Source organism: Cygnus olor, chromosome 9, assembly GCF_009769625.2.
Source record: "Cygnus olor isolate bCygOlo1 chromosome 9, bCygOlo1.pri.v2, whole genome shotgun sequence".
In the NCBI taxonomy this organism is placed as follows: domain Eukaryota; kingdom Metazoa; phylum Chordata; class Aves; order Anseriformes; family Anatidae; genus Cygnus; species Cygnus olor.
Window position 1 is genome coordinate 19,850,896 of NC_049177.1, and position 24,840 is coordinate 19,875,735.

At 36.9% G+C, this 24,840-nt stretch overlaps 1 long non-coding RNA gene across 1 annotated transcript; it reads left to right on the top strand.

Annotated features, from left to right (window-relative positions):
- The first annotated feature begins 1,612 nt into the window (after positions 1 to 1,612).
- Positions 1,613 to 23,288, top strand: LOC121074917. Its single transcript, XR_005822617.1, has 3 exons — positions 1,613 to 1,743; positions 22,768 to 22,826; positions 23,262 to 23,288. It is a non-coding gene; the product is annotated as an uncharacterized LOC121074917 (long non-coding RNA).
- The last annotated feature ends 1,552 nt before the right edge of the window (positions 23,289 to 24,840 follow it).

Genomic DNA, 24,840 nt, shown 5'->3' on the forward strand with positions numbered 1-24,840 from the left:
AAACCTAGTAGAAGCTTAAGCAATGGAAAATCTTAAAGGCAAAAAATGAATGCTTTCCTACCTTACTCAATAACTTTCTAAACTCTGTTGATTTAAGAGGATGTCTGCAAACAGAAGATGTGTCATCCTGACAGTTCTAGACTAGTTTTCCCTTTGTTCCCATAAATGGCTATTCTGTACTTAGTGCTTTTTTTTTTTTCATTTAAAAAGATTTCGTGATGGAAAATGTTGAAGATTTCTAGTATTGACCAGTAGGAATAAAAAGTGCACAAAAATATTTAGGCTCTTCAAATTCAAGCATTGAACTATCCTTTTAAATGTTCTTTCTTTCTTCTAAAATACAATGCAAGTCAACAATACATTATTGACACTGAAGCTTAGACCATAACTTGGACTGTGCGGACACCATAATTGTGATTGATCATGTACTGCAGCAAGCTTTCTTCTTGGACTGGAGTTCAGACATACAAAGAGTAAATACAACCCTCTTTACTTTCTTTACTGACCAAAACACAGAGTAAAGTTCTGGGAAAGAATCAAGAGTATCAGGCAGGCTGATCCCATGATTCCCCAAATATTTCTGCCAGCAAGAGGTCTCAAAGCTGCGTGGGGATGCCATGGATGAGAACAAAGGAGATCTGCTTCTGAGTACAAAGCCGTCATGATGGATTTTCATCATGGCTTCAAAAAACAATTATATATTATGTCTCAGGTGAGCAGACTGTAGTGCAGAGGGTTAACTGTGTCTTCCAAAAAGTTATACAATGTTTGGAAAATTTATTGGATTGCTAATTGCGTACGATATTAAGCCATAATTTTCTTTCCTTTCTCATTTGCTTTATGCTTCAAGGTAAAAGATGGAACACGAGACTATGACAAATTCTCTTCTGGGATTATGTAGTGGGGCTTGACTTTGATCTTCCTTTCCTCTTGCCCTTGGAGACCAAAGGCGTTTTTGCATATGGCAAATGAACAAAACTTTGGTGCTCAGAACTGCTGTGCTGATCAGAGAGGTTTCCTGGAAGGTCTGGGTTCTGCATTATCAAAATATTAAAAAGTATAATGCAGGCTGCTTCGGGCTTGTAGTGGATGTCCTGGCCTACAGGCTGTGAGTCGGGCATGGGATGAAGGCCAGAAGGCCTTCCAATGTGACCTGTGCTGCTGAGTCACAAGAGATGGCTAATTTTTCCTCCTTTTTTGTGTGGTCATTACCCACATGGGAATTGGTGGGTGGGTAATATAGGAGCTGCCAGTAATTTATGAAAGCCAGGCTTTCCTGCTAACTGCTCATGATGTGTGCTAGTGAATTAAGATTATATTGGCCATAGATTTCAAAGCGAAGTCTATTAGGGAAGCAAATCTTGTCGATCAGAAGTGTTGATATCTAAGACTGCATGTTGATGCCCTATGCTATGGTTACTTTGAGAACCTCCCCAAAGCAAAGTCTATATCAGGCTTTGCTGACTAAGTGGTACAAAAAGAGTGGAGCTGAGCTATGTGAATTAGAGATAAGATGAAATAAGGGCTCTTCTGCAGTATGGTTAGGTTACTGAAACTACTCTATATACCTGGTTTCTTGGAACTGCTAAATTTATCCTATTCTTGGCAGGTTGTGTTAACCCTCCTTGACAGCTGTCCTGTTGTAGTCTACCTGCTTCTGAAACCTCAGCTGCGTGTCTGCAGGATGCTGGGGTGTGGAGCTGTGCATGTGCTCGTCGCACGGAGCAGACCATCACAATGGTGGTAAGCACACTACAGAAATAGGAGGGGTGTGTGTGTGAGAAGACTGGGGTGAACATTGACATATGGGAGTGAACAATATAGGGTTTCATTCACTACAAACTGACCAAAGAATCTATTAATTGTTCGTCTCGAAGGCTTTTCCTGTAACTGAGTGAATAGGGGTATATCTGGGAAAAAAACAGGGCTTTTATTTCACTGCAAGCTTGCTCTGTGCAATCTTCTTCATTTCCCTAAGCCAGTGTTCATCCATAGCTATTTTTTTTTCACTTTCTGTCTAGGGGAGAGGAAGGAAAAGGCAGCCTGCAGATGCTTTTTATTATACATATTACATTTAGGCAATGAGACCTTGAATTCACTGAAAGCTGTGAATGTTATCACGATGAAAATAAAGCATATAGTCTCATTTGTAATAGGCAGTGCATAGATAGTACTTTTTTTCAGTTTGCTTCTGAAGAAGGCCCCCAAAATTGCATATGCTCTGTTGTATATAAGGCAACTACTGGTACCTCTTTTGATGATATATATATATTTTTAATTTCCCATCATCTTCTCTCCACAGATTTCTTATTTTCTTCCTTTCTGTTATTTTCATTTTATCTTTTAGAGTGGTAGTGTGTTTTACCAAGAAGAATGGCTCTTATAATCATGGATATCACCTTTTCATACACTTCAGATAGGCTGTCAGATGTAAAAACTTTTTCTTAGGCAGCAGTGGAAAAAAACGATTTGTTAAAAATAGCTTGTATTTTGACTAAAAAAGGACATGAACACATGAGTTTTCCTGCCTCCCCAAAATAAAACCTCTTCCTATTATTATATTAAGAAAATAGTTAGGTCCAATAGCTTCACAGAGATACATTCTGCTTTTCAATGCATATTTCACTCCCTGATCCAATTATTACTGAAAGTTTCAGAGGCAAAATTAATTAGCAGTCTGCCATAGTTCTCCAGACTCCTGGAGTTCCAGTAATGACTTGATTTTTGTAGAACTGTGCTTATTACATGCAATAGGCAAGTCTGGACATAGCAACTTACTCTGTGAAGCTTCTTAAAACTTATTACTATGATCAGCATCCACTCTGCAACTGCAGAGTTGCCAGATGTTGGGACTGTAAGCACAGAATGCAGAATTCAAGTTATACCTTATTGTTTGGAAAAAGGTCTTAAGATTTTCCTCCATCTCCATCAATTATCATAAGTAATTATGGACATTTTTCAGGTTAAATAAAAACTAGTAATGAGGGGAAGTCCACACTTGAAGCATTTGTTAATAATTAATTTTCAGATTTGGCAGCTTAGATTTGCAGAGGGACTATTCAGTCCCTCCAACTTTTCATATGTTAAGGAAAATAAAAATAGGATTTTTTTCTGCTTAGATATACAATAGTTTTGGACTTCTTAGGTCAGATCTTCAGATCCCATAGTTCTGAATGTTGTAAAATTGACCCACATTTGCTGAGGCTCTAATTCCATTTCTGAATGGGGCATGATGATTGAAAAGTCCTCTTTCCAAAGAATATTAGCTTGGGCTTTTTCTGAGGAATCTGGGTTCTTCTTTTGGCCATGCTGAGCCCTGACACTTTGATCCAAAGCAGGAATTGGACATTCATTACAAAGAAGTGTTCTTTAGTCTTTGGTATCATAGTGCATGTGTTGCATTTGCAAAATGTTTGTAGCTCCATGGAACATCTAGACATTTAGTGCATACTAAATAAGTAAAAAAAAAAAAAAAAAAAAAAAGCTAGAAAATAAAAATAATAAGCACTTTATCTTAGCCTAAATCTTCTGAGTCAAAATACAACATGTTTTTAAGTGCTTATGTGAAGCTTTAGTTTTTAAGGCTTTGTGCAATAACCCTGGATTACAATCTGTTATTTTTTCAGTTGCTTGGTGAGAAATAACAATGCACCATAAAAAATATGATAATAGCTATATATTATTGCTTCTTTTGTTGTATTAATTAAATTAATCAAAAGCTTCTATCAGTGTGTCCATTGACTAATATGATTAGCCACATGAATTTAGAATAGCAAATGGCTCTGAGATGGAAATGTGTTTCTGAGCTGTGGTTTATGAATTGACTCAATATATGTATATCCTAAGAAAACCCAATCTGTTATGTCTCATTTAATGCAAACTGCTGTGTACTTTGTGTTCAACATAAACTCAGAATTCACTTATCTGGAACGTAGTATTTCATTTTTGCATCACTTTGGTGGTGTATAAGCATACTTCAGTTAAAGCAGGACAACATATGGTTGTATTGTGCAGGTGGGGTATTAAAATCTTCTGCATGATAATCCTCTGAACTTTTACTGCCCTGGTACTTTTCTCAGTGCTAGGTGTAGTGGCATTTGCATCCTATTTAGTTGCTTAGAGGTAGGCATCTAGTGCCTATTTTTGTGCTGCACTGTATCCCATCAGAGCTTCTGCTGCTGATCCAGGAGGGCGGAGATCTGCTCTGTGCCTTGCATCACGACTTTTGGCTAGGTGCAGATGTCGCAGGTATGCCACACCACCTAAAATTACACTGAATTCCTATCCAGTGTATCCAGTGTCCAAATCCAGTGTAATTCAGACAGTTTGAATCCCATCCTGCAAGTGTACACATGCACACAGACATTCGCTCTCACAGCTTGCAGAGAGACACAGTGTGATTCATTTTGAACAGTGCAGATTCAAACATGTTTCCATGATTTACTCATTTGTATCTTTACAGTTACTAGAAGTCACCTTTATTGCATAGAAGCTTTAGCAGTGGTTTCTAGTTGCTTAAAATCATTATGTTGCTCTTGTGCATTTGAAATTTTTTGAGTCCTGGTGCAAAAGAGATGTCTGGGAAGCCAGCTGTTTTGGCTTCTGAACATCATGGTGGACTGAAGAAGCTTTCTTCCTCTTGCACATAAGTAGTTCATGGGGAAGGATAAAATAAACTCTTATATCGCTTTCTTATGTTGTCTTAACAAGCATTTCCAAAAATATGCACAAATAAAATTTACTTGTACGTATCCTGATGACTTTTGTCAACCTAATTTTCCAGTTTGACTACTTTCAGGTAATATTTTCTGACATGTTTCAGGCATCTCAGCATGGTGGCCGAAATACTACTTTGCATCTTTACTGTAGTGACCTGTCTTCAATTTTCATGTCCTCCTGTGACTTTTCTCACAACTTCCTCCACTGGCGTTATTACTTCAGTAGAGGGAATATTGCTAATAATTACAAGATTGTTTTTATCTATATTTATATATTAAATAGACCTATTCATCTTTGTCATCTTGTTTCTAATTCTTGCAAAATAATTTATATTTTCTTTCTGTTTTCTCCACTGAGGAATGCAGAAGTGGAAAATGAAATGTGTGAGACTGTACTCTGACATTTGCTGCCACATTACAGGACTATGATCTCTCAGTGTAACAGGTGTTCTTTTTGACAGGAATCTTTTCAAATTGGTTATTTAATCTTAAAGCGAATATTAATCCATATTTTGTATGTAGTTAGTATTTGTAAGGCATCCCTATAGACAAATGTGGTGATGCAAAATTTGCAGTGGGACTTTGTCTTGTACAGTCTCTGTCCTACAGACAGTGACTGACATAAACACCATCTTCCATTGACATGTCTCTGGTGATACTAGACTTTATTGTTTGCTTTTCCATACCTCATGTTTTTACCCCTCTCGTGTATTTTATGCTTGACAGGATATCGCATTAACTACGCATTCATTCCTCATTTATTCCCAAACTGGAAAGTTTGTTCTTTTTTCCAGGGAGATCTTGGCTGTTGAACTTTTCAGTTTTGCAGTAAAAAATAGATTAGTATGATGATCAGACATATCTAATATAAAACTTTGTTTAAAGAATCTGTGAAGTTTGACATGACCAAAAAGAAATGACAAACTTTCTTGATGACAATTTGAAATCATTAGGTAGTGGCTACCTAATCCTTTTTTGGAGTGCTGTTGGAGTCTAAGCAAATTATCATAATTGTGAAAAACAGTAGTAACACTTGTTTATATTTTGGAAGAAATCTACACATATAGTTATATCAACCCACCTCCAGCACAACTCAAAAGTAATATTCATCATTGTGCCATAAAAGGCCTAGAATGACTCAGTAAGCCAAAGTTTCTTTGTTTTAACTGCCTATTCCTGATTGGGGCATGGAGAGGCTGTCTGTTGCTGCACAGTGACATTGTATGACTCTGTTAAAACAGGTACTGACCTCTCCTGTTCACTCTATCTCCTTTTTCATCCTATCGTCTTCTTGCTCCCTCCCGATTCTCAGTAATTTCAGACGAGGCAGAGCTGGTAAGTTGGAGCCAGGCAGGGCAGGATGGAAGCTTGCTTGGGAGTCAGGAACTGGGCCTTCAAAGGATGTGACAGCACAGAAGACAGGCAGAGGGAGATCAAATACTGAGCATTTGAGGTCCCTTGCTTCACAAATGTACAAAAGAAAAGTGCTGATATGCTACCTGGAATAAAAGCCAAGTCAACAATGAAAAGGTAAAGTAAGTAATAAGGTGAGGAGAGATTGATGGATGCAGCAATAGCTCATCCTACATGTATATTTAATGTTGGTTGAAAGTGTGCATGGGAACTAATGAATTGCAGGCAAATGTATGTTGTGTGCCCAGTAAAACTGAAAGGTTTAAATTATGCAGTACATGTCATCTTGTTGCCAAATATTTAACACCATTCCTACGGAAGAAAGACAGCTCAGGGATCCTTATTTAAACATCAGTAATCAAATCCTTTTCTCATCATAGGAAGCTTTTTTGCATAATTTGTGCCTGCCACATCTAGAACTCACACAATAACTAATTTGCGAAGAGATGACCCAGTGTTGGTTGGCAAAACTTAGTGCTTCAGTAATAATTTGTGCTGTACCGTAACTGTGTAAGTGAGTAAAATTGGTCTGTTTGGATCACCATTTGCTGATTATAATTGTTGCCTATGTCTGTATATTTTACACTGACTTATGATTATTTCTTGTTCTGGGATTGAGTAAGAATATCTCTGCTACAGAAAATTACTCATTCTCATTCAAAAAGAAAAATGTTAGAAATTCAAATATTTTCCTCAAGATGAAAGTCACCCAGTACTCCCCATAGCTCTTCTGAAAGTAATGCTTTCAGCACAAACTGGCTGATCTGTCTAATGGGTATAAATTGTTCCTGCCTGAAATGAATTTTATTTCAAATTCAGTATCTTTCAAAATTTATGGTTACTAGTCTGTAGGGCTTTTTGCTTCTGTAAAATGCACAAAGAGTACAATGTGTCCTCATAAGAGTTATTCATTATTTTAGTCTTGTTCTGGCCCCATTTTTATGACCTAAAAAGTGGTACACCGTGCTGACCCCTTCTGTGTTTTGCCCAGCTGAATGCATTTGGGTGCTGATGACTTAACAAGCATAGGGAAGTAAAGGATAAAGAACAGCCGTGAAAACATTAGGCGGCCAAGAGGTATGATAGTAGCAGATAAAGTTTCAATGGGAATTACAGATAAGGAGATAGAGCAGAGTCTTTAATAAAGATTCACTATACAGTACAAGTAACCAAGCTCACACTTACATATTTCAAGCTTATTTCCACAGTACTTGAAATTCCATAATGTTAATGTTGACCTTTAGTACGGGGGAAACATGAGGGGAAGGAAGATGAGTCTTGCTGTATTGTGAAGGCACAGAATTTTCAAGTGTGATGGGAAGATTTAGGAACTAATAGGAAAGGACTAATTAGTCTTCTGTATAAAGTCTATTACGTGTTTGATGTATGAGATTTAAGACTGTATTCCGAAATTAAACCATTGCAAAGTTTTGGCATGTTATTTTGCCATTTTGTTAAAATTTAGAATGGAAATTACTGATTATAATAGGAGCATATAGGTAAAAAGTTTTATAGTAGCTTTATGTATCTTTCAGCTTGGCAAGGAGATATATAGCCTATATAAAAAAACAGATTCGCATTCTGAAAATGTTGGAGGAAAACATGTATCCAAAGAAATAAAATCTAGAGTCTCGTTTGTGCTCCATTTTAGCTACTAGAAAAACAAAAGCTATCAGTGTACTTCATATTGGTTGCTAATACAATAACATTGTAGAAAATAAAATGCTGAATATTGTATAAAGCATTATATAATGTTTAGAGAATATAACATTATGATAGATGTAGAGCAATTATTTCCTTGGATATAGCCCACTGGCTCCTGACAATTCTGCTTCAGGGATAACCTGAGCTAATGGCAGCAGCAGCAACATGATGCCCACTGTGTCTGTCTTCCATTAATTTGTATAAATCTTTGGTTTTGATCTTTTTATGATTTTGACCTTCTAATAATTAACTAGCTTGCTGGAACTTTAAAACTGAAAACTTATTCCCATTCCCTTTTCCATTTTTAATTTCAGGGTTGGTGTTATATTACCCTTCCACAGAATTTCTCTGCCTTGCTTGATACCTCCCTTGTTTTGTTTTCTGAAGGGCATATATATATAAATGCAATGTTCTCTTTCAGCTCCGAAAACATTGGCTTTGGGTCAGTGACTAGACCTCCTCTCCCCTTTTCAGTCCTTTTTCCCATCTTCTCCTTCCCTTCTGCTTTCTGTAGATCATTCTTCATATTGCTCTCATTATTTCCCATTCATTGCTTTGGGCTTTCAGCTTTTCCTTTTCACCCTGTTCAGTTTGACAACTTTCCTCATGCCCTGCCATAATTCCACACTTAGTTAGTTCACTTCATGTTTGATAAAGAACAATCAAGCCTGTTAAATCTTACTTGCCAATACATTGGCTCCAATTTGCTACAAAAGCAGTGACTGCTGCAGTTTTTCTCAGAACTTTCCTCTTTTATCAACTCCCTTATCCTGTATGTTAATATCGGTGTTTGCAAAAAAGCCTAGGGAATGATGTAGAAGCTTCTCAGCCAATTCTTCTTGATAGCTTGGTGATGAAGCCCCAGATAACAAATTTGCTGAATTAACAGCTGTGTAGATATCTGAAAAACTGTGGTTTGAGATGTAGTCTTTTCTTCCACAAGACAGTCCAGATTTATTTGAGATTTATTAAAATTCTAGGTTTCAGGTTCTATTTGAGATAAAACTGCACAGGAAAAAAAAAAAAAAAGAGGAGCAGTCTGAGATCCAACAGAGGGGCTTAGAAAGCAGGAAATCAGCAACTTTTAAAAGGACTTCTCATCCCACATTCAGTTGGAAATTCAGTCTACTCCAATGGGATCATCTTGGATCTGCAGGTTGCAATGAAAATTCAGCTCCAGGGGCTATTCTCCAGTAGCAAAAGCAGAGAGAAAGTTTCTGATGGTTTGCACATATTTGTTAATCTAACCTGAAGTACATCCACTGATCTCTGGAATATTTTATCTTTCTTTTTTGAGGGATAGAAAGTATTATAGGATAAAACCTAGGCTCTCACTGTGGAAAAGAATAGCTTTGATTTGCTGGTAATGAGAGTAGAATGAAGCCCATTCTACCTAATAGGTTTGAAATTAGCTCATTTGGTGTGACACTATCGCATTTTCTAGAGAACATAAGAAAAAATCTAGTTGAGAGGGACTATGAAGATAGTAGTGGTCAATACAAAATTTTGGAACAAAGAAACTTGCTTTGTATTTGAAAAGTGCCAAGCACATGACAATACTAACTAAAGAACAATGCAGTTTGGTCCTTGGCTTGAAACTAAACCATTAATTGGTTATAATGTGGTGTCGATAGAGGTTAGAAGACTGAAGAGGAATGACGAATTTTCTTTGTAATCACGAGACATTTTACTTCTGCTCTTACCTTTAACAGAGCGAAGTTTTAGCTCTTTTAATACTTTCCAGCATCTCTCTTTTTAATTCTGACTTTATGTGGAATTGCTCTATGCAGAACTAGATAAAATAATTTCAGTAGATATATGTAGGGTATTTAATTCACATGAAAAGTGAGTAAGGATGAGATTATAGTCATCTGAAACAAAGAAAAAAAACAGATTGCAAAGAACCTCTACTTTTATAAAAAGGTTAAGCCAAACTTGGATATTAATTTAGGAATGTTTTCATTCCATTTTTTTCCCTAAAATATCACATATTGCTATATCTATACCACGCTGTTGTGACAAAGATGATGCTATGAAGAAACCGCATATTGTCTGTGCACCAGATTTGCTTGTTAACTCGGGAATATGGGATGTCAAATAGGAGAAAAATCCTTGCCTGGTCAAAAAGTTTTGATCAGTGTATAAATTAACTTATATATAACTATAGTGTTACAGAAGCTCTGGGAAAGAGCAAGGAGATATTCCTATCAGAAGGGGAACAGATAAGGCATTTATATTTGCAGAACTCTTGCACAGCTGAACAGCACTTCCCTCAAATGGTATGAAGTCTGCTTTCTCTCGGTTATCTGCTCTCCACATGATGAAATTGTGCAGTTGGCTTTCAAAATTGTTATATATAATCCTAAATATGTGTTCTTTTAATTTACCTTCTGAGTTCTGAATCTTTTGGTTACTCTGAGGGCATTTTCAAGCTTTCCTTCTCCTCCACAGAGTGTAGAAATACTTTTTCTCTCTAAAGAAAGTTGAGATTCTCTACTGAGAATCTCTTTGGCAGATGAGCCCTTAGAAGAAATACAAATATTACTGGGTGCCTGATGAAGATTTCAGCTGTTAGCAGCACTTCTTACGCCCACAAAATCAATCTCGTCTTTAGATTCAGAGGAAGATCAATTTACATGTGAATGTACAAGTTAACTTGCTAACTTTATGTCTTACCCACACACTCCACTCTGTGGAGGAATGAAAGTCTTTTAGTTAAAAAAAAAAAAAAAAAAAAAGGAAGAAAAAATATGTAGATGTTTATTGAAGATGTGGATCACATTCAGAAAGTGTCAGGCCTGTTTCTCACTTGTGTTTTTGGTCAAAGACTGCCATAGGTTAGAGTATGGCATGTGTGGAGGGAAAACAAATATCATTCATGGATGGATGTGCTGCAAGAAAAAGAATTTTTACAGCCCTTTTAGGGATCTTGGTTTTTTAGTACCCTCTGTAACGGTCCTGTGCTTTTTCTTTCGGTGGGTGTTCTATAAAGCTAGATTATTTATGACGTACTTCTTGAGTGGCAGCTAGCTCAACTGTATACAAGAGCTTTCTTCCACTGTCATATACTGCTTTTAGGACTGACAAAGTTATCTGGTGTTGTTTCTTAAAGTTTGGAGCAAAGCATATACTATCTCTAAAATAGTAAGTGCTCTTCAACATCTACAAAGGCAGCAATAAGCCAAGCTTGTGGAAGAGCCCTGATCTGACAGTAAAGAATGAAGGTGCTCTTACTATGATTTTCCTGTTGAAACTAAACCAAAGGACTAAGAATCAACAAAATTTTTGAATTTTCAAATGTGTCTTACCCCAACTAATCAGTGTGTTGTCCTGACAATTTACCATCTTTTTGGATTCTCAAAATTTTTTGTTTATTTTTCTTTTGGAAATGGTTTTGTGGATGTGAGGTTGTTTAAAATGCTCTCTCAAAGCAGTGAGATGTTTTCTATAGAGACTTTGTTCATCTTCCCCTCTCTGCCATCCTGTCACCAAATGCAGACTTGATCACTTATCAGAAATAGGAGTCACTTTACTACAAAAGTATATTACTAATGTAAGGAGAAATTTTTGGGTGGACCTGTTCTTACCTGTGGTCTTTCAGTACTGGTGGATGTAGGTTACTCACAGATACTCATCTGCAGTAGGAGATCAACACCAGTCCCCCTTCAAATGTGATGTTTGAGGACCCAAAGGATTTGCGGAATAAGAAGGAGCAGGAAAATCCTTTTTTTTTTCTCAATACTTTTGCATTTTCCAAATCTGATGTGCTCTGCTGTCCTCCAAAATGCTCTACTATTATGAAACAAGACATTGTAGCTGATTTAATTGAGCAGTCATGTATTTAAGTGCAGAAAGTTGATATGCACTTGCAGAGAAGCTGTAAGTCATTATGGTAAATAAGACTGGTCACCACTTGACCCCAACAACTCTGTCTGAAGAAAAAAAGAAAGGGAAGTGTTCAAGTGGATTGATATCCACATTTTTGTTGTGTTCTGATATTCAGTCATGACTCAAATGGTTTCTGAACAGGTATTTCTACCTCTTGGGCAAATAAATATCTATTCTTCAACCTGTCAGACTTAGTTTTGAAATTATATAGTATTGTTGCTTTGCCTGGGAGTATGGGCAGCAGAAGATATTAAATTCTATTTAATTATGCGCATACATACATATTGCACATTTCACCCCAAAGCCAGGCATGTATCAACCATCATAAAAGGCAGGAATATCAGTTTATCAGAGAGATCACCAAGGCAAAAGTGCCTGTTAAATTCAATGAGTCACTTTCTACCGATTTTAAAGAGTCTGCTGTGGCCCTACATTTCTTTGACCTCATTTTTATTTTATTTTTATTGTGACTGCATTTGCTCGTCACACAGGTGGTCTCAATTACTTTTGCTTTTCTGAATGCTGCTTAATACAGTAAGATTTCTGGGACCTGTGACCATAACTTGTGTGCCACAATTGCCTTTTCATCAGAAAGACATTGGAAACCTGAAATGTCATGCTGAATTTCTTTAGACCAGATATTGCACATTCATCTAATAACCCAATTATTCTGCATTTAGAAAATACCCCCCAAAATCCAACCCATATGGTACAGTTAAGTAGAAAGGCCCCAGGTGTCTGATTGCCCATGCACTTCCATGCTCGCAAGCTGCTGTCCCAAGGACACGCGGAGTGAAGGACTCCGCGATATTTTGGGGCATGTTGCTAAGGAAACCTGTGCTTTTGGTGAAATGTGCTGGGAATGGCTGGCTTTGGAGCTTGTTTCTTGGCTGTCAGTGCTGCGAAAAGGGGAGCAGAAGCCTTAAGTAGCTGGTTGAAGTTTTTTACGTAACCACGTATTGCTTTCTAATGTAAACAGGGGAAGAAAATTGAAAGCGTCTTTAAGAAGAAGTGAAAAGAGAATGAGTAATTCAGTTTTGAGAGGACTATGTATGTGTCAGGGACTTCAGGTGCCTGAGGACCAGCCATGTATGTTTGCAAGGGGTTACGCTCTTTTGGTGGCCAGGCCTTTAGCTCATAGCCTCACTGCATATGTGAAGTATCTGGTTTGAGTTAGCTCAGAATGAGAAGAAATGTTGAGTTTTGAGATAAAGATGCTTTAAGAATTAAATCTGATCTTCTGCTTAACTCAAGATTAAATATTTGTCTCAGTCTTAATTTGTTGAGGGTATCGCCATCAGCTCTTGTCTTTTCATGCTGGGTGCTTCTTGCAGTGTGTAAATGCATCAGTGGGAAGTATGCAGTTGAAGCTCATTGAGTTCCAACACAGTTTTTGAGGCTGAATAAGTGTAGTTTGGAAACATAAAGGATCTGCTAAAAATTCTGTAAGGTCTCCAAAGACCACAAACAGAAGATGTGCAAAACATGTACTCTAAGGCAAATTAACCTCAATCAGAGGTTACTCAAACAGAGTCTCATAGCTCTTATCACTCATTATGGCTTATACTTGACAGCTAAAGTCTTGGCCAGCATAGTTGGGTTGAAATTGTTCTTCTAGAGTTAGGTAGGTAAGGTACTAAGTGAATCATGGCTAAGGTGGGTGCAGGAGTTGGATTGTTTCTTTGTAGTAAAAACTGTAGGGTTTTTGAGGCAACATAACTTCAAATCACAGCAAAGACATTTTGTTATTGTACATCTGTGAACGGGATGTTTAATGTTTGACATGTTTATTAAAAAAACCAAACACAGCACATTATCCATCTGCTATGATTACTGTATAGGTAGGCATTTGGGACTTGAATGTAAAAATCTCTGGGCTTCTGTGCAAGCCATCGCTGCAGCCTCCAAAAACTTTCTCAATAATATATCTGCACAGTGAGGCTTCTACTGTACTTCAAGGTGTCATTGGCTTTTCCCTCCTTCCTAATTAAGTGGAACCATTTGACATCTTGGCCTGAACCTGTCTGATAAAGTCTCTTGTGTCTGTCAAATTTGCTATGTGCTTTAGAGTATCAGTTATCGTGAAGATCTGTAGCATGTGAGCTCATTTATGCAGGAAAACTGTAGTTGGCTTTCAGGATTAGGAGTGGACTGGGGCTGATGACAATTTTGGCTGCTGGTTCAGCCTAATCTTTTCCTGTTGATGGTCTTTGAGATTAATCTCCGTTAATTTCTGGAAGTATTAAATTTCAGCATAAAAGTGCTCAATAGATGTATTAGTTATCTTAGCCTGCCCAGTGTCAGTCCCAAAGAATGTGGTAAAGAGCTGAACTCCATCACTTGCTTCCTGCTTTATCCTGCCATATCTAATGCTTTCTCTCATTTCTCTGTCTTTAGAATTTAATTATAAAGCGCAGCACAGAACAGGAAATATTCCAGCTCAAAAATATTTTCTATTGTTTTGGTTTTGTCTGGATTAAATATTTTATTTTTCCCCCTCTTAAAAAGCACTAGAACTGCTTGTTGAAATACTAGACCTAACGTTGCACAGTCCCTTTGTATTAGTCTTACTCCCATTGCATCCAGCTGGTGTTATGCAGTATCAAAGATTCACGTCAAAACATCCAAAATTCTCAGGGTTTATGTAGCTAAAACATAAGTTAGAGGTAAAAGCTGCAAGAAGATTAATGAGATTACTTATTTAGTAGTCCAGAATGCAAAGACTGTTCCTCAGACTATCATCCATCATTTCTGTTGCCTCAGGCAAAGAGGATGCTTCAAGCTTGCTTCTAATTTTACTGAGTATATTCAGTTTCCTGTGTAGCTTAAGATTGTTACTTGTTTCATTAATTCATTGTGACTAAAAAGTAAAAATCACAAAAAATTCAAACTTTGTTTTCAGCTGCAGGGCTGCATCTCGTAGCAGTTGAACTGTCATTCAAATCATTTTGCTGTTGTTTTTTTTTTTTTTTTGGTCTTGTTCAGATGCAGCTGTGAAGAAAGAGGTCTGTATTTTCTCCTAAATCATCCCTGCAACTTTTTCATTATCTTCAAGTGCTGTTACTTTTCCTTTGATCTTTCCTCAGAGAAGAATATTCTCTGATGATTTGTTGACCAATATTTATCTTCATTACTTCTCTTTCCTGTATTTCCTGTATTTAAGTTTTGTAACAGGTTAAAGTGTTGAAAGCAATGCTAGATTAACTTATAGTATCCCCATGACAATGTTCTATAGCAGTTTTAACTTCATATTTCTTTTGGTTACACAACAGTAAATTACATAGATGCTCTTTATTGCTCAAAATTTTGTGGGAGATGTCCCAAGATAGTCACCTCAGTGTTGAGTACTTGCAGTGAGCGTTTTTTGAAAATACACGAGAACTGAGTGGCAAATAGTGTGGGAATCGGACTGAGAAGGTTTTCATTTCAAACTTAAGCCACAGCTCTTTACAACAGCGTAATTGAATCAAATAATGAAACACTTTATTTTATTTTTATTATGCAAAACAAGTTCTGCATATAGACATGGTCAGGGCTTGATGACTTTCTCCCTCAGTTGTTGCAATGCTAAGCTTTTATTAAAATACTGCATCAAACTTGAGAGACCTTTTCATAAAGCAAAAGCTTAGTTTTTCAGAGATCTTTAATGAATTGACTTTCTTCCCTTTGAAAATGTGGAAGGTCATGACACTGCTCTAAGACAAGAATAGCGTATGTATAAGATGATTTACTGTGATTTACTCAAATGGGAAAAACCCTCTATCTTTATAAGCAAATTAACATAAAGCATTTGTAGATTCTGCCAGTCAGGTTTGAACTAAAATTCATATTGCAATGGAGTCATTTTAGGAAATGTGAAGAAATTAAACTTAACTCTCATCTACTAAGCTGCCTAAATATTTACTTACTGTGCTCCAAAGAAGCTTTTATGTTAAAAATTATGATGGAATGTTTTTCAATGTATTCTTCCAAGGGTCTCAACAGTAACAGTAAAGTCTTCCTCTATTTGGTAAATTACAGAAAGTGGCCCATTTTTTTTTTTGTGGAACTCTGACAATAGAAATTAAGACCTGTTTCTATAAAAGTGGATGAAAATAAGGATCTGATGAAAATAAGCAAGATGACAGTATTAAAGAGAGAAAAGCTGGCTTGGAAAGCCTCCCTTTAGAAAGTCAACCAAACTTTTCAGTTGCTGATTCTAATGTGATTGTACATAATCTATTTATCTTTGTTCAATTTTTAAGTTCCATCTCTTGATATCTTATTATAACAACAGTAATACAATGAACTCCTAGTAGAATTAAATGATAAGTTTGACAGATATTTATTTTCCTGCAAGTCTGCCTTTCTGCTCCTTCAGGATGGAGAATCTTAATTTTAGTTAATGTTATTGGCTCCAAAGAGAGAACTTAGACTATATTTAAAATTCATTTGAACCTCATACAATTAAAAAAACTGTCTAGAATATTTGTGAAATAGTTTTTCTGTGTCATATATAAAATGATTTGGTGACATAGCTGTGGTGGTTTTATCGTGCTAGGCAGCTGAACACCACAACTGCTCTCTCACTCCCCCTCTTTAGATGAGGAGGGGAAGAAGTAAAGGAAAGAACAACTCATGGGTTGAGATAAGGATGATTTAATTAAAGGAAAAAAAGAAATAATTATTAAGTTAAGATTATTATTAATTAAACAATTTAACTAAAGAATTTAACTAAACAATTAACAATTTAACTAAAGGGGAAAAAAAAGGGAAAGGGGAAAAGGGAGGGGGAAAAGGAAAACTAAACAAAACAAGTAAAGGCTATGTGGAAGTGCAGAGGAAAGAAATTACTCTCTACTTCCCACAAATGAATGATGCTTGACCACGTCCTTGAAGCAGGGCCTCAACGCACGTAGCCGATGTTCGGGAGGAGGACAGACGTTTTCACAATGAGAGCCCACCCCTCCCCTCTTCTTCCTTTTTCCACCTTTTATTGCCGCGTGTGACATCATATGGTATGGAATATCCCTTTGGTTGGTTTAGGTCAGCTGCCCTGGTGATGTTTCTTTTCTCACATTTTTGCCCACCCCCTAGGAGGGTTAGAGAGAGTCCTGATGCTGTGCCAGCACTGCTCAGCAGCAGACTCAACACTGGTGTGATACCACTGCTGTTTTAGTTACAAGTGCAGAGCACAGCACTGTATGGGCTGCTGCAGGGAAAGTTAACATCCCAGCCCGACCCAGTACAATAGCATGTGATAAATTTGGCTAGCTTTGGAAAACATCTACCTCTAATTGGTGTGTTCACAAATAATTTACATCTCTTGGACTTGTACTTGGAAAACCTTCATGCTGTGGTGTATAAATTAGTTTATGTGTTTATACATCCTTATATATCTATATGGAAGACTGTTGCATTTTGAAAGGCTGTCACAGTTTGTGGTTTTTCATCTCACAGTCTTCTGGGCACATTCTTTGGAGCTGGTAGACACTTTCAAAATAGATCCTGAATTTAATTCTGCATGACAATAGTATTACTTTGTTCATTATATCATCTCTGCTTTCATCCAAGTCTCTAAAACTGATTTCAAATGAAGCACTATTATCTTATTTTCCAGACAGGGAAGCTAAGATACTGTAAGGGGATGGTGTGAGATCACATATTATGTGGGTGGCAGAGTTGGTGTATGTTACTCTTTTGATAGCCATTGCTCTCTTCCACTGATTAGATATACTCTTTTTGACACCTCACCATGCTGACAGAAAAGAAATTGATACAGTCCCATTATATCACAAAAAACTAATGCCTTAATTGGAGGAGGATGCATTTATAACTAAAATAATGTATGTTCTGCATTGGTGATATGCTGTTCTTAGCATTGCTTATTGCAAATCTTAGGTACAATTTAACTTCTCCTTGAGCAGTGACAATTTTTTCAGTGTTTTACTAGTTCTATATAACCATAATCATTTTTAAACACTACCCTTATTTGTCCAGAATTATTTACGTTATCTCATACACATATGTACCTTGGGCCTGATTCTTCTGTGTTTTACTGAAGACAGTGGAATTATTTCCAAGCTAGAACTGTATGAAAGGAGATGTAAGCCTTTTATCTCTATTTCTCTTACAGTACAGCACATTAATGCCTCTATAACCTGTGCCATTACTTGAATCGAAGCAGTGAATGAGAACATCTGACAGTTGGAAATACAAAAGCTGTCTTTGATTATTATTGAACTTCTGTAGCTGATGAGATGTAAGTCATATTCTAAGAAATATATCGTCTGGAAATCATTCAACTGAATATCTTCTTTTACTAGCAATGTACTGTAAAAGGACCAAATCTTTAATCAAGAAGATTAAACAATACATTTTGGTTGTAACAGGTTAGATAGTAAGGTTCAGCAGATGCTGTAATAAACAATCTTGCTACGTTGCACTAGGTAGCAACAAGTTATTGAGATATACAGACTTCAAGTATTTTTTACAATAAGTGATTCCCCATCATCTACACTCCCCACCCCCTTTCATTAAAGCATGCAGAAATTGTTGGATGAAGAATGTTGGCATACTCCTCTACAAGCAGCAAAAAAGATATTGCTTTTTACATCTGAGAGGATTTTACCCTTTTATGACATCTTTTTGAAACCCAATTTCACATTATGTAAATACCAGACTTCATTCCTCTCCCTTTGCTGGACAGCAGTGGCAAGACACACTGGAATGGGAAAGCCACAATCCATTTCAGAGTTATGGGTAAAATCACTGGTAATGTCTACCATGGATTTGGCAAATATACTATAGAAAAGGGAAGAAATAATACATTTGCGAAACAGAAACAGAATCTGCTTTTTAAGTCCTGTTTTGTATAAAGGCTGAGCACTATAAATCAGAACAAAACAGGGTTTTAAAAGGAATGCATATTTAGAATGATACTGACTGTCTGCAATCTTTAACAAATGCTACCTCATGTTTTTCAACATGTTCTTTATATATTTACAGGTTCTGAGCCTATAACATGTGCAACTGGGGTTAAAAATAAAACTATAAATTCACATCAGTGTGAGACCAAAATCTGACCTGAAGTTGTCTGAAGTTATGTACTTTGTCTTCACACTGTGCTAGGTGTTCTCTTCTTGTTCTGAGGTTCTCTTCAGGATTATCTGTCCTACCTATTATTTCTTGTACTTCCAAGTGAATTGTTGCAATAAATACGGTCCTTCCAACTTAATTCTCGTGGAAACAGTTTAAACCAGTCTTCAGCTGCTTTTTATGAGCATCTCTTATACTTCTGTCCAGATCAAATCCCCACATAAAACTCTAGTTAGGGGAAATATTAAAGTTGGTTTCTTATATTGCATTTGCCAAATACGTGAAAGACATATGAATAAGCTTTCAAATGTGCTGTGCTGACTGTTGCTTGCAGTTGAGGTCAGAGTCTTCCACTGATCTGCCAGTCTCCAATAACTGTTCAAAGTGCTGCAAAGGATGCCAGCTGAGTGTCCATTTAACAGTAAATGTTAGTCTTATTCTTGCTCCACTGAATTCAGTAAAGAAAACATTCTCTAATGGAATAGGAGCAAGCTATGACCTCAATATCCAAATCAAAAATTGATCTTTCAGTGATCTTTTTTTTGCAGCCTGTTGCATTAGATCATATCTATATATATCCCTTAATAAATTCACTGTCTTAGCCTATAATCCAGACCTGACTGAAGAGCTGAGTAACTGGAACTTGGTTTGCTTTAAGATCGTGGTGGTTTGAAATACTCATTTCTCATATGTGCAGGCTTTTACAGCACATTTCTGTAGTAAGAAATCCAGGTGCATTACTCCTTTTATGTATTTGACATTCTGGTCTGCATTATGTCATGCAGTAAGGCATAGCATGACACAGCCCAGCGCAGTATAGAAACATAAAGCAATCACATCCTGCATTTCAGGCCAAGAAGTCCTTTGGGTATTTATAGCAGATGTTAACCCCCTGACCTGCTTCTCCTCACCATGGAGTTGCATGAAATTTGATTTGCTCTCTGGAGTTCTTGATGCCGGCTGAGGGAGCTGACTCTTTGCACAAAGGGCTGGGGCAAAAGGAATGATGCTCAGGCAGGCTGCGCTGTGTGTAGTGCACATCCTCACTGTGTATGTCATTGACTCGTATTTCCCAACTGCGTTCAGATGTGGAGAGATGGAGAGAGATACCAGGCATCTGAGTGAGAACAATACAAAGGATTAGCTATCAGAAACCTTTGGGGCTGTCTTTGACTCCTTAGGCATGGCTTTGGTAGTTTGGCCTTTAAATCTTCATTGTGCTGATGTGCTAAGTCTAGTTAACTTTAGGTGATAAGTCATAGTTTTAAAAAATCTGCTTTGTCATCACTTGTGTGACAGCCCAGTCCAAAATGCAGTGGTATTTCATTCAGCTCTAATGGTAAATGTTGACTTTATCCAGACTTATAATTACAAACTCTCATTGAGACTTAACAGAAGAGGAAAAGCTAGTGACCTTAAAATGTGTACTCTAAACGTATATAACGGGCTTCCTCTATTCCTGTGTGATTTCTGTGTGTGCAAATAACTACACTCAGTGCTTCTTTCATTGCATTTAGTAACTTATGGCAGATAACCTTTACATATATTATATGGCATTTCTTGCTATCATTACATAAACTGCTTCAACACCTTCTCGTGCTATCACTGACTGCTTTCTTATTAAGCACTGCTGAGAGCAATCCATCAAGGAGTAACTATTCTACTTGCCCGGCAGTGACTGGACCTTACGGTGGCAAACGGACATAATTCTTCTAAAATTGTACCAGCTGAATATCTGTCTAATCATTTTTAGTGTAGGAAGATCATTTCAGAGTGCTATTTCTCAGATGAGTGTGGGTCTTGTACTGTTTAAGGAGAAAAAAACTCAAAACACAATTAAGTTCAGTAATTACCTGGTCTTTGTAATACTGCTTGTCCTCCAGTTTCTCCAGAGAAGGGTAAAATCAAGCTATTTGGATTCTTGCAGGGTGGGGACAGCTAGCATTTGGTGTTCAGAAAGGCTACGGCTAGAAACAAAAGTGGTCTTTGATTAAATTAGATTATGTACATTCAGACCTAAATTTAAGGATCATTGCTGATTAAAAAAATGACGAACATTTCTGCAGGTTGGACTTAAATCCTGCTCTGTAAGGTCAAATGCATTTTAGGATGAATTTCATGGAAGCATAGACAGTTTTATGCCATCCTGTTCCCTTTGAACACGCATATGTTGCATTGTTCTTGTGTTTTGTTCTGTTCTTCTTACAGTGACAGGGCTCTGTGGATGTCTCTAAAATATAAGCCAGAATTCTGCAGGTTTCAGTGCACAAAACATTGAAAGACTTCAGCTTTCTTTAGAAACAGAAATGCTTTCTCAGTAGGAAGTGCTGACATTTTGAAATTAGTTTTCTTTGAAAGCAAATGAAAAGTTTCTAAATATGAAAAAGACATTAAAAAAATCATACTTGGGAATGTCAGAAACATATTTCAGTGGCATTAAGCCTCTTATTCAAAGCTAACATATCTACTTTAAATTAGCATTTTGAAACAATGGCTTTTGTTTCAGACCTTCTTACTGAAATTGTTTTAGTATAATTTACATTGTATAGATTTTCTTTTTTAATCTTTTTTTTTGTGTGTGTGTGTGTGTACAGAAGATTTTCACATAACGCATTTCAAGATGCTTTGCTGGAGACTGAAAATCAACAGGAGACAACCCTCAGTTCCATTTTAGCACAGGGCTGAGAGTGTCTGAATGTGATAATTTTAGGCATAAAAATAGATGTGTACAGGTAGACATTGAGGTTGAGCTTTCCTTTGTCTCCTACTGTGAAGGACATACATTTTTGGATGCCAGGAATTTTACTCCACAAGAAAGCATCCAATGACTGAAACTCATTTTAGCCATTTCCTTTAGATTAAATTCTAATGAACAAGACTGAGGCATGTGTAATTTGTCTTTCACACACAAGCCAGACTGTACCTAGGAAAAAGAATCATTGAAATAGATTATTACAGTAAGTTAATCTCTTGATGTATGAATAAATTGTTTTGTAAACGGAAGGATATAAATTATTATAATTCCCTGATAACTTATTTCTCTGGCAAAGAGCTTAATGAAACCAGACACAAATGTATCATGTTCTTATGACAGTATTTGTATGGGGGTCATATTTTTCCTTTGACTTCTAACCAAATAGTTTGTGCTTAATTTCAGTGAAAGTTTACGAGAATTATTTTTCTGTAACAAAACTACAGGAATACCCATAGATAATCGATTTGACTTTAAAATGACTAACAGCATTCTCGTTCTGTGTTTTCGTTCTGGACAATTTAAACAATTAAGAATTAAAATATAATTTGTAATTAATTTTTTGTAACTGAAGGGAATCCAGGCAGAAAATTCCTGTTTAAAAGTGGATATCATTGCAAGTAGAGAAGTAACAATTATTTTTCAGGATTTCTTGACCTGTTTAATCAAGTTCCTACCATTAGGGAAAAGATCTCATTTTTGACTTGCATACTTCTCTTTATTTATCTCTTATTTCTTTAACAGGTAATTAATGTTAAGTATGCAACCTACTCTTCCGTAGAGAAAAGCAATATGGATTTTATTCACGGAATAATTTAATTTCCATCTGTATTTTAACTTCAATAGATTCAGAATTTTCTTGATGAATAGAAAGAAATACAACTAAAGGAAAGTTAGTTTTATTATTGATGAATCAGGAAATACCATGCATTTCACTTTGAGAGTAGTGTTAACTGGAGTATCAAGCAGCAGAATTTAAATTCATACCAGAATTTAAGAAGCTCTCGTAATTAACGTATTACAACTAGATATTTTGTAGATGAGTGGGGAAACACTTGAGCTAATATATCTTAAGATGTAAGAAACAGAGTATACAGGTTGTAGAGAAATAGAGTGTTAAGCTCTTCAGGTACTTTTTGCTATAGAGATCTTCTAGCTGTTTAATTCCTTAAGTATATGCTACTGAAAACTTTAACAGGGATTATTTTCTTTTAGAAGATGACCTTTGCATGGATTAGTGTAGATATTTAATAACCGGGATATTACAAAAACAGGTGAGCATGACACAGACAGGATAGCTGACAGCATTAAATGTTTAGTTTGCTGATGCAGGCCTAATAGGCATGCACATCTCTCACACGAGGTGTTAAGTCTGGGTCAGTGCAGCCTAGTAATTTTTTACGTCTAGGGAGGTTAGAAGTGCAGTTCCCTTCCATAAAAAAGGATGCACGTGGTGTGAGAGGCTCGCAGTGTGGGAGCACGCTGGCCCCATTGTGCAGGGTGGGCAGTGTGGGCTTCCCCTGCTCTGCTGCAAGCGGGCTGGGGGATGTGAGGGGAAGGCCTGCGGGGCCCAGGCCCACAGGGATTTCACACCTTTATCTAGTCAGTTGGTTTGGGATCTGGAAAGTTTCTTGCTTTTTTGAAGGTAGACCTGAGCAGGTGCCTCTTACAAAAGCTTTGGCTTTAAATCAACTGTCTTCTTTTAATAGGTCATCAGAAATGGCAGGCGAGAGCAGGCTCTGCAAACATTCCCTCTTAATTATGAGTCTTCCGAAGAAAATAATTTTTACAGGTAAAGTTCACAGAAATTTTCTACATTTCTGAAATATTTTACCATATTGTTGTTTTTTTCTTTTGTAACACAGAAAACATCCTTTCTAACCTGTCAGACTTACCCCATAAAGAATTTCCCCTACTAATCACATCTCCCTAAATTTAAATCAATCAGGTTGGAATTTTTTTTGTGTGTTTGTCGAGAGCACCGCCTAACCTGAAAAGATAAATTGTAAACAATACTAAGCAGGGCTGGCATCTTGCTGTCACAGCCTGTGGAGCTGCAAAGAACTGAAAGAGGTAAAACTCTGGGAAAATTGGAATTTGAAAAGTTATGTAATCCTGGAAGGAAGAAAAAGCATCCTGGTCTCTTAGAAACTGCAAAATCTCTGGTGCTGTGTTGTAGAAATCTGTGGCTTTCTACAAGAATGAGGGAAGGGAACCAATTTTTAGTCTTGTGCTCTAAAGATTCTGTGCTTGTAGATTAAAATATGATTGATTTCTTAAAATTTCATTTACCAGGATGTTTGATGGACATGGCCAGATTCGCATCATGTCTCCTTGAATGCTTTATTCTATAGGCACTCATCAGCAGTTGCTGTCTGTAAAATGTATTAGATGTGTCTGTTAATACTCTGACAGTTAATAAGTTCTCGGTTGGTTCAGGAACTAGAAGTATTTGTTCATGTTTGAAGATTAATAATAGGTTAAGTTTGTCATTTAAAGGAAAAAGGAATCCTCCCCTCCTCAGTTTACTCCAGCCTCCAAATATAATTCTCTTTTTGGTGTGTGACAGTTCTAAAGTTTTACTTTAAAGTGTAATTTTAAAGAGTATTTAGACTAGCAGCTCCTGATTTTGGAAACTCTCAGCTACTGCTGCGAAAGTTTAATAACTGAATCAGTTCAACTAAATTTAGCAGCTGATTGTGATTCAGATGGTGACTGCACACTGTGCTGCAGTACAGTATTTAGAGCCAGCCTACCTCCAAATGCCCCCAGAAAGCAGCACACAGCTTCACACTGAACTTGTAAATGAACTGGTCTCTGCAACAGCCTTGCTGCAGTGACTGACACGCTCCTGGTACCTGAGCAAGGCTGCAGGCAGCTGCACTGCTCGCTGATGCTGCTTGGCTGCAGCAAGGGGTTTGCTGAATCTGTACTTCTGTTTAACCCATACAAAAATGCAAGATTTAATACAACTCAGTGTGTTTACAGCAAGAGTTATGAACAAGAAAGCTGGGGATGAGTTACTTTCTAATGCAATTTCTAGCCTATTAGCAGTAGATCTACAGAGTTTTAGGTCTTCCTCCTCCTTACACTTGTTTGTACCAAATCAATTGTTTTTTTAACAGATTATAGTGAAACTACAGGAAGCAGACTGAATTTGATAGGGCAGGAGGAGGAGTTTGGACGTAAAGAAGGTAGAGAGGGGATCTTTGACAATAGCAATAAATAGGTTAATTGATCTCTCTTTGTGAAAGTGGTCACTGATAAGGTCATGGCTCAGCAGCCCAA